This window comes from Paramisgurnus dabryanus, chromosome 19, assembly GCF_030506205.2.
Source record: "Paramisgurnus dabryanus chromosome 19, PD_genome_1.1, whole genome shotgun sequence".
Lineage (NCBI taxonomy): Eukaryota > Metazoa > Chordata > Actinopteri > Cypriniformes > Cobitidae > Paramisgurnus > Paramisgurnus dabryanus.
This window is the reverse complement of record NC_133355.1, coordinates 29,415,029-29,428,722: the sequence shown is the minus strand read 5'-3', so window position 1 is coordinate 29,428,722 and position 13,694 is coordinate 29,415,029. Positions and strand designations below refer to the sequence as shown.

General features: G+C 38.2%; 1 long non-coding RNA gene across 1 annotated transcript; it reads left to right on the top strand.

The window, feature by feature from the left end:
• The first annotated feature begins 3,391 nt into the window (after nt 1-3,391).
• LOC141281060 (uncharacterized) lies at nt 3,392-4,970 on the top strand. The gene is made up of 2 exons (XR_012335452.1): nt 3,392-4,032; nt 4,143-4,970. It is a non-coding gene; the product is annotated as an uncharacterized lncRNA (long non-coding RNA).
• The last annotated feature ends 8,724 nt before the right edge of the window (nt 4,971-13,694 follow it).

Here is a 13,694-nt window from a genome sequence, read left to right as displayed (position 1 = left end):
CTCAGAGCAGTTATCAGCACACAGAAGAGATTATGCTGCTTTTTCATGGCTGAGAGAGAGAGAGTTGTAATACAGAAAGCTGTTTCTGCAGATTTCAACTCACAAAACAGTTTTGTCAGTACACATGACGTGTGCTAGTATTGATTTACCGCAAAAAGTTCTTGACAATGTACCTGATTACCTGTGGGCTAAAGACAAGTATGATGTGGGCTTGATTAAAGGGTGTGAACCAGTAACTAGGGATGTCCCGATCCGATCACGTGATCGGAAATCGGCCCCGATCACGTGGTTTCAGACTCGATCGGAATCGGACGTTACCTCCCGATCAGGACTCGGATACATATGCAAGGTTTAAAATCCATTAAATTCTCGCTCTGCTCCGCGCCAGTGTACGCGCTGCGCTGGTGCGTGTGAACTGAAGAGAATAGGCTTGTTCAACTTCATCCGGCTGCTGGTTCTTGTGGTGCTGCATGACGTCAAAGTTCCGCAGCAAACTCCTCCGTATGATTTCGCAGATCACTCTCGCGGTAGTTTGACATCACCCGGCTGTCGATTGTTGCGGCGCCGCATGAAGTCGAACAAGCCCATTGACGTGCTTTCATTCATAGGCTTCACACTCGTGCGTGCAAGGAACCCACGACAAAACCGCGTTTTTACCGCTCATTTAAACGACGCGTTGATCGTTATTGTCAACATGTGCTCAGACGCAGTTCCGCGTCTCACTCAGAACCTCAAGAACGCGCATTCGCGCAGGATCATTTGAAATTACTGTAGAGATGAGCGAGAGAGAGAGAAAGAGAGGTAAGAATGGTGCCCATGTCGAAAAAACTTAATAGAAGTCTAGAAACAAAGTATTAAAGTATGTATAGCCATGTCACTCATCTCATTACAAAATGTTAACTAGATAACTGGATACAACTGATTGTATAGTTTAATAAAATAATGTATTTTGATTATACAAATAAATTACAACCTAACTATAGTGATTGTTTAACTAACTGCTGACCAGCTTAGGGCATCTCTATGGCTAATTTATAAGACATATTGCTGAATCAGTATGTTGTTTTTCTTGTTAATTGAGTCTTTTTGGGTAGTCTATCATATGCCTAGAATTAGTCAAGGAGGTTGATTCTTATAACTTCCTTCAAAGTTTGATCAATTGTGCATAATGACATGTGCACCAAATGCATATAGGGTGTCAGACTCATAGATTTGCATTATTTAAAGTTCAGGTTTTAATGTTTGGGTCAACCTGTGGCACAGCTTTAAAGCTGAAAGTTATAAAATCCTATCAGAGATACAAAATGTCATTGAAACACACCAGTGGCTTTGCTGTCATCAGGATTAAACATGTTACCCCTCGAACCCTCCCTCCCAACAGAGCCTCCCCACAAAACAAACCCCAATTTAACCCCTGAACATATATACTATATATTCATTATTTTTAACACATCTGTAGTTATGCACTGGCACAGAGTTAGACTCTTTTGACTCCACACAGAAACAGCAATGCGTGCGGCATGACATAAGGAGCATCCTGGTTCTGTTTTTTCGCTCTTTATTCTTTTTTTTATGTATTATAGAAGTATCGGATCGGGACTCGGTATCGGCAGATACTCAAAATCAAATGACTCGGACTCGAGGGCAAAAAAACCTGATCGGGACATCCCTACCAGTAACTATCACCCCAAAGAGTGATTATAGACCATGTAAACCCCAATATCCTCTGAAAAGGGAGGCGCTTGAGGGGATAAGGCCAGTATTTTAGGCATTATTGGGATAATTATTCCCTGCCCACACTCACCTGTGAGAACACCCATTTTTCCTGTACAAAAGGTCAGGGATGCAGGTCAGCCCACAGAGTGGAGGTTTGTTCAAGATCTCCAAGCAGGAAATGCTGCAGTACAAGCAAGGGCACCTCACGTGCCAAACCCTTACACAATTCTCTCACAGATACCAGCTGACGGCCAGTGGTTTTCTGTAGTGGATATTTCAAGTGCATTCTTCAGAGTTCCTGTCCATTCTAATAGCCAGTTTTGGTTTGATTTTACATTTAAGGGGTACAGCGAGAGCCGCACTATTTACAAACTCTGCATTGCATTGTTCATTAAAGAAACTTGTGTTGGATGATGATGTTGCTTTATTGCAGTACGTGGATGACCTCTTGGTGCCAGCACCGACTCAGCAGTCGTGCACAGACAACACCATACGGCTGCTCACTCATCTAGCTGAGGAGGGCCACAAGGTCAACCCCAAAAAGGTACAGTGCTCTGTCCAGAAAGTAACCTTTCTAGGACACGAAATTACACCTATGGGTAAGTCTCTCTCTCCAAAGAGAATAGAGGCAATAGCTAACATACCAAAACCCATTACAAAGAAACAGGTGATGTCATTCTTGGGTAGGACATCATATTGCAGGACTTTTATTGCTAATTATTCTGAGATGCAACAACCATTGCAAGACATGATTTATGAGAAACCTTTGGCACCATCAGAGAAGGTAGAATGGACAGAGACGGCTGAAAGGGCATTTGTGGAACTAAAACAGACATTACAGCAGGCACCCACTTTGGGGCTGCCATATCCAAAAAAACCTTTTATTCAAATGGTGGATGAAAGAAATGGCTGTATGACATCTGTTTTGTTGCAAGAACATGGTGACAAGTTGAGACCAGTTGCATATTTTTCAGGACGCCTTGATGCGGTGGCCAGGGGCCTACCAGGATGTCTCAGGGCTTGAACAGCGCACATCTCACTTGTCTGCAGCAAGATGGCTGCGTTATTCCTGTGCATTGTTTCAGATGTCTAATGTCACAGTTGAAAGATGTACAGTGCTAAACCCGGTGACATTGTTACCTACACCTGATGAAGGTACACCACATTGTTGTTTGTCTGCCCTACGGGAAGTATGCACACCAAGGCCTGACCTTGCTGACACACCCATACCTAAATGCAACCTCACATATTATGTGGATGGTTCCTCTTCCAGAGATGACAGAGGCATAAATAGGATGGGGTGGGCAGTTGTGTCTGACTTTGAAGTAGTGAAATCCGGATGCTTACCACCTCACAAATCTGCAAAGGTGGCTGAATTGCATGCACTAACACAAGCTTGTCAACTTGCTACTAATCAATCTATAACCATTTACATTGACTGCTGATTTTACTGACAGTTTCTCTCCTATAACAAATTTTACTCCTTTCTCAAATAGCTGTGTGAAAAATGCAAAGCACACACCAAGGAACAGGACGTGATCTCCAGAGGAAATGCACGCACGGATGCAGAAGCATCTCTCATGACTACTAACAAAAACATTTCTCTTACACAGATTTCACAGGAAAAGGAAGCCGAAACACCACAGGAGTCACTAATAAGCATGCAAACATTTTCTCTTCCAACAGAAATAGATCTATGGAAATCGTGTGGAGCAACCAAAACTCCTGAAGGGATTTGGATGGGTCCAAATCAAAAACCTTGCTTACCTAAACATTTTTATTCCCATTTTGCTAGGTTGACACATGGGGACCACGGTGACATGCGATACTCTTCAAAATGAAAATGACATGTTGCAATATTGTATTTCTATGTCCTCTGTATTTCAAAATATCTCCAAAGCAGGTTAAATCAGCCCTACCCCGTCCAGTAGAAGAACCATTACACAACATCAAACCAGGGGATTACGTGGTGGTAAAGAACCTCAGGAGGAAATCCTGGAAAGCCAGACGGTGGGAGGGGCCATTTCAGGTTCTGCTGACGACTCACACCGCTGTGAAGGTCGCGGAGCGTGCCACATGGGTGCACGCTGCCCATTGCCGGAGGGTTGGTCCTGGACTGCAAGGTGTAAACCAAAGGGAGGACGGCTAGTCGACTGCTACGGACCACTTTTTCGTATTGGTGGGAACCACAGATACCTTTTTACTGCAAGTTTATACGAAGAACGACACGAGAGAACTGCAACAGCTCACAAAGTATTGGAGGACGACTCCAGTATTCTGGGTTTGGTTTGGACACACGCACACGACATCTTTAATGTGGGTAATCGACACGACGCTTGCAGCTTAATAACTGTAATTACAACACCAGCTTTGAGACCCCACATTAATTTAGACACTAAGATAATTTCATTCGAACAAGAAAGCAGGATAGCTTGGCACGACTGCACCGTGTGGTCCTACCAAACCCGAACCTACAAAGGAAATTAATCAACAAGGGCTCACGACCCCAACTCTAACTGTGCTCAGGGCTCACGACCCCAACTCTAACTGTGCTCAGGGCTCATGACCCCAACTCTAACTGTGCTCAATCCGGAATCATCAAGGGCTCACGACCCCAACTCTAACTGTGCTCAATTTCTTCAAGAAAACGAACAATTTTTCTTCTTTCAAAAATGAGATTCATGATCATACTATGTGTGTGTGAATTTTTACTTTTGCAACCGCACAGAACTATATGTACACTATGGTTAAGGGTAATAACCAGAGCTACGTAACGATGACAGTAAATGAAGTTATGAATAAATCATAAAAAGGGAGGAGTGTAGTGGAGGACTTTTATAATGCTTTTATTTTCATATTATTATGTTTTATTTTTCATCCTATTTTTCATTTTTTAATAACAATCTGAAGCTCACAAATTGTGATTCATATGGAGATCATGTTTTTCTGCTAACGTACAGAATTATGCTCTTTCTGTCTTTTCAGCAAGTACAATGTCCAAGGAAGGACTTAAACATCATGTACCAGCATGTACTGTCCTTTATGATTATGTTTAACGGTCTTTGCTCTTAATCACTGACAACTGAAGGCTATCTTCTAAATGACGTAGAAACGGATGATTGTACGTGTTTCAGCATCTTACTATAAATGTGTCTTCAACCTTGTGATCGGGGCTCTTAGGTTTTTAAACTTCTTGCACCATGGGGGTGAGAGCCTATTCTGCAGAATATATAAAATTCAGACAAAGAAAATTCTGTCGACAGTGTGTCTGTGTGATCCTTGACTTTGACTCTTAGTGAGTATTATTTGATGCGGCTAAAATTCCACGACAAATGACTAATGATAAAAAAATACTAAATACAAATGTGTTTCAAGAAGTTCAGCTTTTAGGAGTACATTATTATATATAAATCTATAGAGACACAGCCTGAAACCCATTTAGATGGTTCTTTAAAGGGAATTTTGGTTGTATCCCCATGCAGTCAGCTAAAAGCAACATTGACTCTTACAGTGTAATGCCAGAATAAAGTCAATCATCTTGGATTGTGTCACACAGACAAGAGAAAAATACAATGAAATGTGGTTTTGTACTTGCACCCAGAGGCAGATGTTGTACTGGACACAGACAGATTTATTAGATGTGATGTTTCACACTGGCAGGGGCTCCAATAACTCTTGAATCCCTGCAGTTTTAAATATCCCATCATGAAAGCAATTTAAAATCTCATTTTGTAGATAAGATCAATTCACCATGCTACTTTCATTATTTATATAGACCATTGCACATACAGTTTATGCAACAAAAAGCCATGATGTCTGTCAATGATGTTGCATAAACATTAACTGATTATTTTACTCTGTGCTAATAATAAAAATAAGGAGTAATATGCATGCCTTTTTAAATATGCATGCCTTTTTAAGAGCCAAGAGCTTTAAAAACACCTGGATATAGTATTAAAGTTTTATGCATTACTGTACCATGGCAACAATATTTATGATATCACAAATCATCAGCCATGTGTCTACTTTATTCTGATCAAGTTTGAAACAACTTGGGTAAATACAGGTGCACTTTTATTAAAGTTTGTTTTAATCTACACAATTCCTGTTGCCAGTTGGTGGCATCGGGTCATAATGCCACCAATTTATCTTCAATATCTTGGCATTATGTTGACAAAATTTGGTGGCAATCTCTTGAATCCCCTATAGGAGAAGTATTTAATACTTCACCGCTTGCATTTTTTGGAAAATCCAAAAATGCCAACAAATAGGTGTCAGGTTTTTTCTTAATAATAATTTATTATTCATTATGCACAGCAAAACTACTTTTTACAAAAAAGTCTTGAGAGGAGGTCTATACATTTAAATACAGTTGTACTCGGGTCCTTCATTTAAAATAAAAGACCTTACGTAGGGACTATCTTATCCGAGACAGGAAGGTGCAGCACTTTTCTTTCGCACTCATGTTTGGACAAACTGGGATGACAGAATATTTATGTTTGGTTATTTTACTGTTTCTTCTAACCAAGCACTGTGTAGTGAAGAACAACCACAGGCACAACAGTTGTCAGATAGTTCACTGCCATCTCATTATCGTTCCATGCTAACCTAAAGTAGCTCTTATCTTTCACAATGGCATGAAGAGCTTCATTCACTATCTGAAGAACAATTTGATCTTCATCAGAAAATGGCTGTTGCTTTTAGGAACGTGAAGTCTTGCCAGATTTGCCTGTTCTTGTACCAGTTGTTGAAAAGTACATCACAAAAATAGATCCCAGTAATGTTGATGTTATATGTGCTCTCAAGTTTAGTAAGCAGTCCATCGATGATGCTCTCTCTGAAGTGTTGTGGAAAGACGAAACCCTGGGGTATTTTCTCTGTCGGTATCTATAACTTCTGTCAGTGTTTACAAGTGGGAGCTCGAGCCTGATGAAGTAAATCCTCAAGCTGTAGCAGTGAATCATTAGGAGCTGAGGGTTTAGTATTTGTGTCCTCAAGCTCTATGTCCTTTTTTGATTCAGGGGGTTCTGCTTTTAGCACTTGAGCTGAATACTTTTGGCTAGCAGGCTTTGTGAACTCTTTAAAAGTTGTTACAGATCCTGATCAAGTAAATCATCAAGATCCAGAAGTGAATCACTGGAAGATGAAGATTCACCAGGTAAATTCTTAAGCTTTGTGACTTAATCTGATTTAAAGAGTTTTGCCTGTATTTTAGCACTTGGGTTCAAAACTTTCTTAGGCTTTGGGGTAACAGGCTTAGGTGAACATCCCAAAACTTCTAATTCATCCAGCTTCTGATCAAATAAATTGTCAAGATACAGAAGCGAATAAGTGGGAGATGAAGATTCACCAGGTAAATTTCTTAAGCTTTGTGACTTCATCTGATTTAAAGGGGTTTATTTTAGCACTTGGGCTCAGTACTTCCTTAGGCTGTGGAGTAGCAGGCTACCCTTAGGAAAAAGAAGTATACTTCAAGTTCATTTTATTAAGTATACTTAAGTAATGTTGGAGTATAGTTTTAAGAATACTTTATGTAGTAAGTGTACTAACATTTATGTTCTAGTAGTATACTTGTAAGTGTACTGCTTGAATACCGCTTGGGACTAAATTGGCTCACTTTTAGTATATAAAAGTATACTTCTAAGTGTACTATAAGTGTAAGAGTAGTCAACTTTAAGTGTACAACTAGTGCACAATTAGTTCTTCATTTGTACTGCAAGTGAACTCATGAGTATACTAGTAGTTTTTTAGAATTATACTTTAAGTGTGCATGCAAATGTTCTGTTAGTGTACTCTTAGTTAACTAGTAGGTTACTAATTTTGTGCTGCAGGTATACTTCCAAGTGTTCTTTTAATATACTTTTAGTTAACTAGTAGTTTACTAGTCATATACTGAAAGTGTACATGCAAGTGTTCTGTTAGTGTACTCTTAGTGAACTAGTAGGATACTTATGTGTGCTGCAGGTATACTTCCAAGTGTTCTTTTAATATACTTTAGGTTAACTAGTAGTTTACTAGTCATATACTAAAAGTGTACATGCAAGTGTTCTGTTAGTGTACTCTTAGTAAACTAGTAGGTTACTTATTGTATACTGCTTGTGTAACAAAGCACTGATGATCCATCTGCAGGTTTTTATTAAACACACTCATATTCCAACAGGCAAGGTCAAACAACAGCAAACACAGCAATGTAGGGCAGGCAAATCTCATAGTCATGAAACAGGCAAAATGGTCAGGGCAGGCAACAAACATACAGTACTCATAAACCAGGTAAAACAGATAAAGATCAATAAATACAGATGGATATGCAGGCAGGCAAACGGCTCAGCAATGACAGCCGGTACAAATCAAGACTTTGCACTGACTGAATGTTTCCAGAAAGTTTATATAGGCTGTCCAATGAGTTTCAGGTGGCAGAGTAATCAGTCCAGGTATGCAGGATTATGGGAAATGGAGTCCAGAACGAAAGTTAATATTCAGGGGATTCAGCCATATATAGCTATATATACAACCTCAAATCAGAAAAAGTTGAGACACTGTAGAAATTGTGAGTAAAAAAGGAATGGAATAATTTACAAATCTCATAAACTTATATTTTATTCACAATAGAATATAGATAACATATCAAATGTTGAAAGTGAGTATATAATATATATTTATTATTTTTTTATTTATTATTTTTGTTTGATTAGCTCACTGATAGCATACGAAAGATTTAGCTTCAAATTGAAAGTACAATTAAGAGGTATATGTCAAGGATAAAAATTAATACACAGGAACATTGTATTGTACTTTAAGTGCAATTTATATATATTTATAGTATGATGTTAAATTCACTTAAAGTAAAGTTGAGTAGTAAACTACTAGTTAACTAAAAGTATAGTAAAAGAATACTTGCAAGTATACCTGCAGCACACAATTAGTAACTTACTAGTTTACTAAGAGTACACTAACAGAACACTTGCATGTACACTTTCAGTATGAGTACACTAGTTAAAAAAGTTTACTAAAAGTAAAAGAATCCTTGCAAGTATACCTTCAGCACAAAATTAATAACCTGGTGATATGCCATGCCAATACCATTGACAAGATAAGATGTCCCTGGTAAACGCATCCCATCAGATCCATAGTAGACCTATGGATAGTCTCCCAGCTTATGCTTTTTCCTGAAGTCATAGCGCTGTTCAATGACCATTCGGCATCTGACTCAACTGATCAATTTTTGCTCTGCAAGCAATCCATCATGCCCTGAAAAATGTTTACTCTTCATTCTTGCCTCTTTAGTGAATCTGTTTAAGGTTGTTTTCACATATATTGGTGCGCACCGTGGTGCGGCCTCGGAGCGCACCAAAATACATTGTATCATTTTTCAGTTAGTGCGGTCCGTGTTCACATATATATATTTTTTACTTTACTCGAAATGCCGCACCGTACACCATGTGACAACGGTCAGCGCTGTCATTGGTCTCTGACAGCTCTTACCGTCTCATGACCACCCCCACGTTTCCACGACAACCAGCTTGACAGAGAGAGCGCAGCTATCAAGATGTGGAGATAAACGATGCACGCCTTTGTGAAGTTTCTTTGCTTTAACGCGAAATTGCGTAGCTGTTCTATTAAAGCCTTTCTCACGGAGCCGTTTGCTAAAAGCCCGTAATGTCACTATTTGTGTGTGGAGGACAGCTATGCATTTATAAAATCATCAGCTCAAACGTAAAGGAGACAGCGAATCTCTATGCAACGGACCAGGATTGGCTTGTTTGTTGTTAACCCACAATTTAACACCCGGCTCACGTCACAACGAAAGCCCAGTGGCTCAAACATGTGGAGAACTTCCTGTATTTGGTTCGGCCCGAGGTCCAGCAGTGTTCACACCACAGGTGGGTCGCCCCAGAGTTCGACAACAGCCGCTCCGAGACCACCTGTTTAGAGCGGTCTCGGAGCGGTCGTTTAGTGCGCACCCGAGTGCGGCTGTTGTGTTCACACTGACCCAAACGCACCGTACTCGGAGCGACACGTCATTTGGGCCGACCTAAACAGTGTATATGTGAAAACACCCTAAGATCTCACCACTGTTCATCTGTTTCCACTCGGCAGCTTTCTAAAAAAAAGGATTTTTGAAACCTTTAAATTCCAAAATCTCGTAACATGAAAAATTATAAATATGGCGAATGAATAATTAGTTAAAAAAGTGTTAATAAGTATCAGTCTGATCATGTATGGTAGAGAGGCATACACGTATGAATAGGCAGGTGTAAAGAAGGTTTTGAAGCTATAAATATGTTTCTGGTTGAGCTTTAGGGCCAATGCATGTAGGTCTTAACTCTAGGATTGAGTGTATTTTATATATTCCAGACATAAGCCCAGGTGACATAGTTTGACAGCTGATCCATAAATATAAAGATGAGACAGTAAAGGCAAGTCTCACTGGAGAAAATTAGATTTTTCATGATATGACACCTTTAATAAGGAATGGTAGACCTTTGAAACAGTGGTACAGTAAAATCAAATTAAATGACAAAAAGATCTGAGTACCGAAATAAGCTATGAATTGGCTAGCCCAGAGGATTTCAATGTCAAATTTATACGACCAACACATTGGTGCCATTGGTGCATTTAGCTCTGTTCACAGTAGGATTGCTAACCGAATATTCTTGAAGTTGTGTCTGGAAATGTTGTGTTCACACAGCATCTTGCACAGCTGTAATACTATAAACAAACAACCTTAAAGGTATAGTTTATAAGCTTTTTATTTTCATTTATAAAGTTTTAAATATGGATATATTTCTATGACACAACGGAATGGGGTACCCTCAGAAGGCCTTTGTTTATCCCCCTGGAGCTATTTGGATTACTGTTGTGAAGGATGGATGCAAATTTTTGGACTTAAAGGAGGTGCACCTTATATCCTTGCATTTTATCAACTGAAAGATCTAGGACATTTTCTAAAATAACTAAAAATGTGTTTGTCCTGAAAATGATGGACATATGCATCTTTGATGGCTTGAGGGTGAGTAAATCATTTGTTTAATATCTTTTTTTGCCAAACTATCCCTTTAATAAAAAAGTATATTTCAGCAACAGCATGCACTAGAAAAAAAAGAAAAGTTAATTTTATTTAGCAAGTTTCTGCACAAATAATTTAAGTAAATCTTCTTTAGTACATTTACAATAAAAATTGATATTTACTTAAAAATATAATAAATAATATTGTTACCAAACTTTTGAAGTATTTTTAAATGCTTACTTTTTTAATGTAATCTTCCTGATTTAATCATGTAAAAATATCTATTTTATTTACATATGTATAATTGAATACCACATTATGATAAGCAGCAAGTAAGAAGAGACTGATCTCAGTGCTGTAATTAGCTGAGTTATTGCTCATCGAATGAATTAACACACATCAATATTTTTATTGTGTCACCTAGTCTAAACATAACACGAGCACCACTCTTCTAAACAATGGTAACCACAAAATTCTCAAAAAATCTCAAAGATAAATTAACAATAAACACTACACTGCAAAAAATGATGTGTTAATTTTGTACACATTGTGTGTGTCATACCATGTAACGCGTTATTTCATGTTAAAATAAATGAAAGCGACAACACAAGTTGTGTTAAAAACAGTGATGGGAGTAACGCGTTACAAAGTAATTCTGTTATTGTAATTCCACTACTTTTAGCGGTAACGAGCATGTAATAATAACACCTTAAATGGCATGACACACACAATGTGTTAAAAATAAACACATAATTTTTTGCAGTGTAAAAAGTATTTTAGTTAAAACATCAAAATTTTTCCAAATGCAGTCTCATGCAAAGCATGCTGAGAATTCCACTGCCTAGTTAGTTATGTCTACCAAAATCAGTCATGTAGTTTTAACACAAAATTCTTAAGTTAATTTCCTTCTTACAATATAAGTAGATAATATGTGATACATTAAAGTTATAATAATTTGTTCATTAAAATTACTTTTTTATATAGAGAGTTTACTTATTTTATTTAGTTAAATCTACTTAAAGGCACATAATCATGCTGGAAAAATCTATTCAGGTGCTGCATTCAAAAAGATTTTCATCTACAGAAGGCACAATTTTATTCTCAATTCTGTACACGCAACAATGAAGAATTGTGGACAACAGCTCACATACTCTTTTCTAAGCTGTCAGTCTGAGCATTTACAACTTGATCCTGTAGCGATTTGTAGGACTGTTTCCAGTGGCAAAAATAAAGTATCTGACCTGACTGGCCAAATTTTCTGTAATATTTTACTTAATCTGCTTGCGGCCTAATGTTTACAGCTGTGTAACAGTCTGCTTCTATTCAGAAAAAGCAATATATACTATTCAGTAGCACTCCGCCAATGTGATATTTCATAGTTGTTTTTTGTATACAGTACTAGGCTATAATCTGTTTAAATGTATAGCATAACATGGCACAACATATTATAGCCAGGCCCAAACGGAATCCACACCTGCAGTTTTTTGTTTATACCTGCTAAATTCATGAGGAGAACGTATTAACACAAGCTTTTTATTCTGCTATAATATCTAACACTATTAACAATAATATATGTAATTTTATATGCAAAATATAATTCTATCTTGCACATTATCTGGTTCATGTTGGTCCAGTTTACTTCAGAGAACTGATTGGTGTGGTGTATTAATAATTGTAAGCATATAAAAAGTAATTTTACATGCAATTTTGTAATATTTACAGCTTAAATTCTCTTATATCTTTTTAAAACATCTAAAATGATTCAGCAGAATTCCGAAGATTTTTCCATATATATAATTTCACTGTTTGGTAAAAGAGAAAAGCCATGGCATGTTATGAGGGGTTTGATTTGGTTTAAGAGTGGAAATGTATCTTGTGTGACAGCGTGTCATGCAAGTTGGCTCTTTCATCTCGCCTTGGGTTTAAACAGCAGCAGCGTACACAAAGCTCAGATACAACTTGCTTGTTTTTCTTTTATAATGTGGTGACAAAATGAAAAAAAAAAAAAATGATTCGGATCCTCTCAAGAGTTGTAGAGCCACTGGCATTCTGAAGTCTGTCAGGAGAAATTGTTTTTGTTTGCTTGCTGCCCAATACCACTGTAGCCTTCTGCTGTCAGCATGTTTATGCAACCCAGTCTCACCCCATTTCGTCAATATTTGACGACACTTGACCATTCGTCATATGTTGACGTGAAGGGTATACCTTTCGCGTCATTTTTTGACGAACTGGGGACTTCAATACTATTACGTCCGTTGCATTCTCTTTCCTATTTTATTACCATTTGCGCGTCGGTTTAGGGTTAGATTTACATAATGACATCCCTACCCAAACCTAACTCTAACCCCAACGCCAGGTGACAACTGTTTCTAACCCCAACGCCAGGTGACAACTGTTTAATTTCGCGTACACTGTTTAATTTCGCGTACACTGTTTAATTTTGCGTAATCTAACCCTAAACCGACGCGCAAATGGTAATAAAATAGGAAAGAGAATGCAACGGACGTAATAGTATTGAAGTCCCCAGTTCGTCAAAAAATGACGCGAAAGGTATACCCTTCACGTCAACATATGACGAATGGTCAAGTGTCGTCAAATATTGACGAAATGGGGTGAGACTGTGTTCGTTTATGAAAGTCAAATCTAAACTTTTACACCAAAGTTTAGCTTTTACTGCTTTTAGTAGCTACAGTAAAGTAATGTTGATTATGGTGAAGATGATGATCAGGGAACCAGGTTTAGAGGTATTCATAACAAAGGTTCAGGTCAGTCATAATGACATCCCGGATCCCAAGGGAACATCAAAGACAGAAGATTATAGATCCCACCTGCAGCAGATTCCTCCATGATGGTGACTATCATCCATCTGTAGCAATCTGATTGGAGACAATGCATACTTCAGTCCTGTTGTGCACTTCTTTGATAGGACATCTGTGACCAGTGCAACAAATACAAACAGTGGCAGCCAACG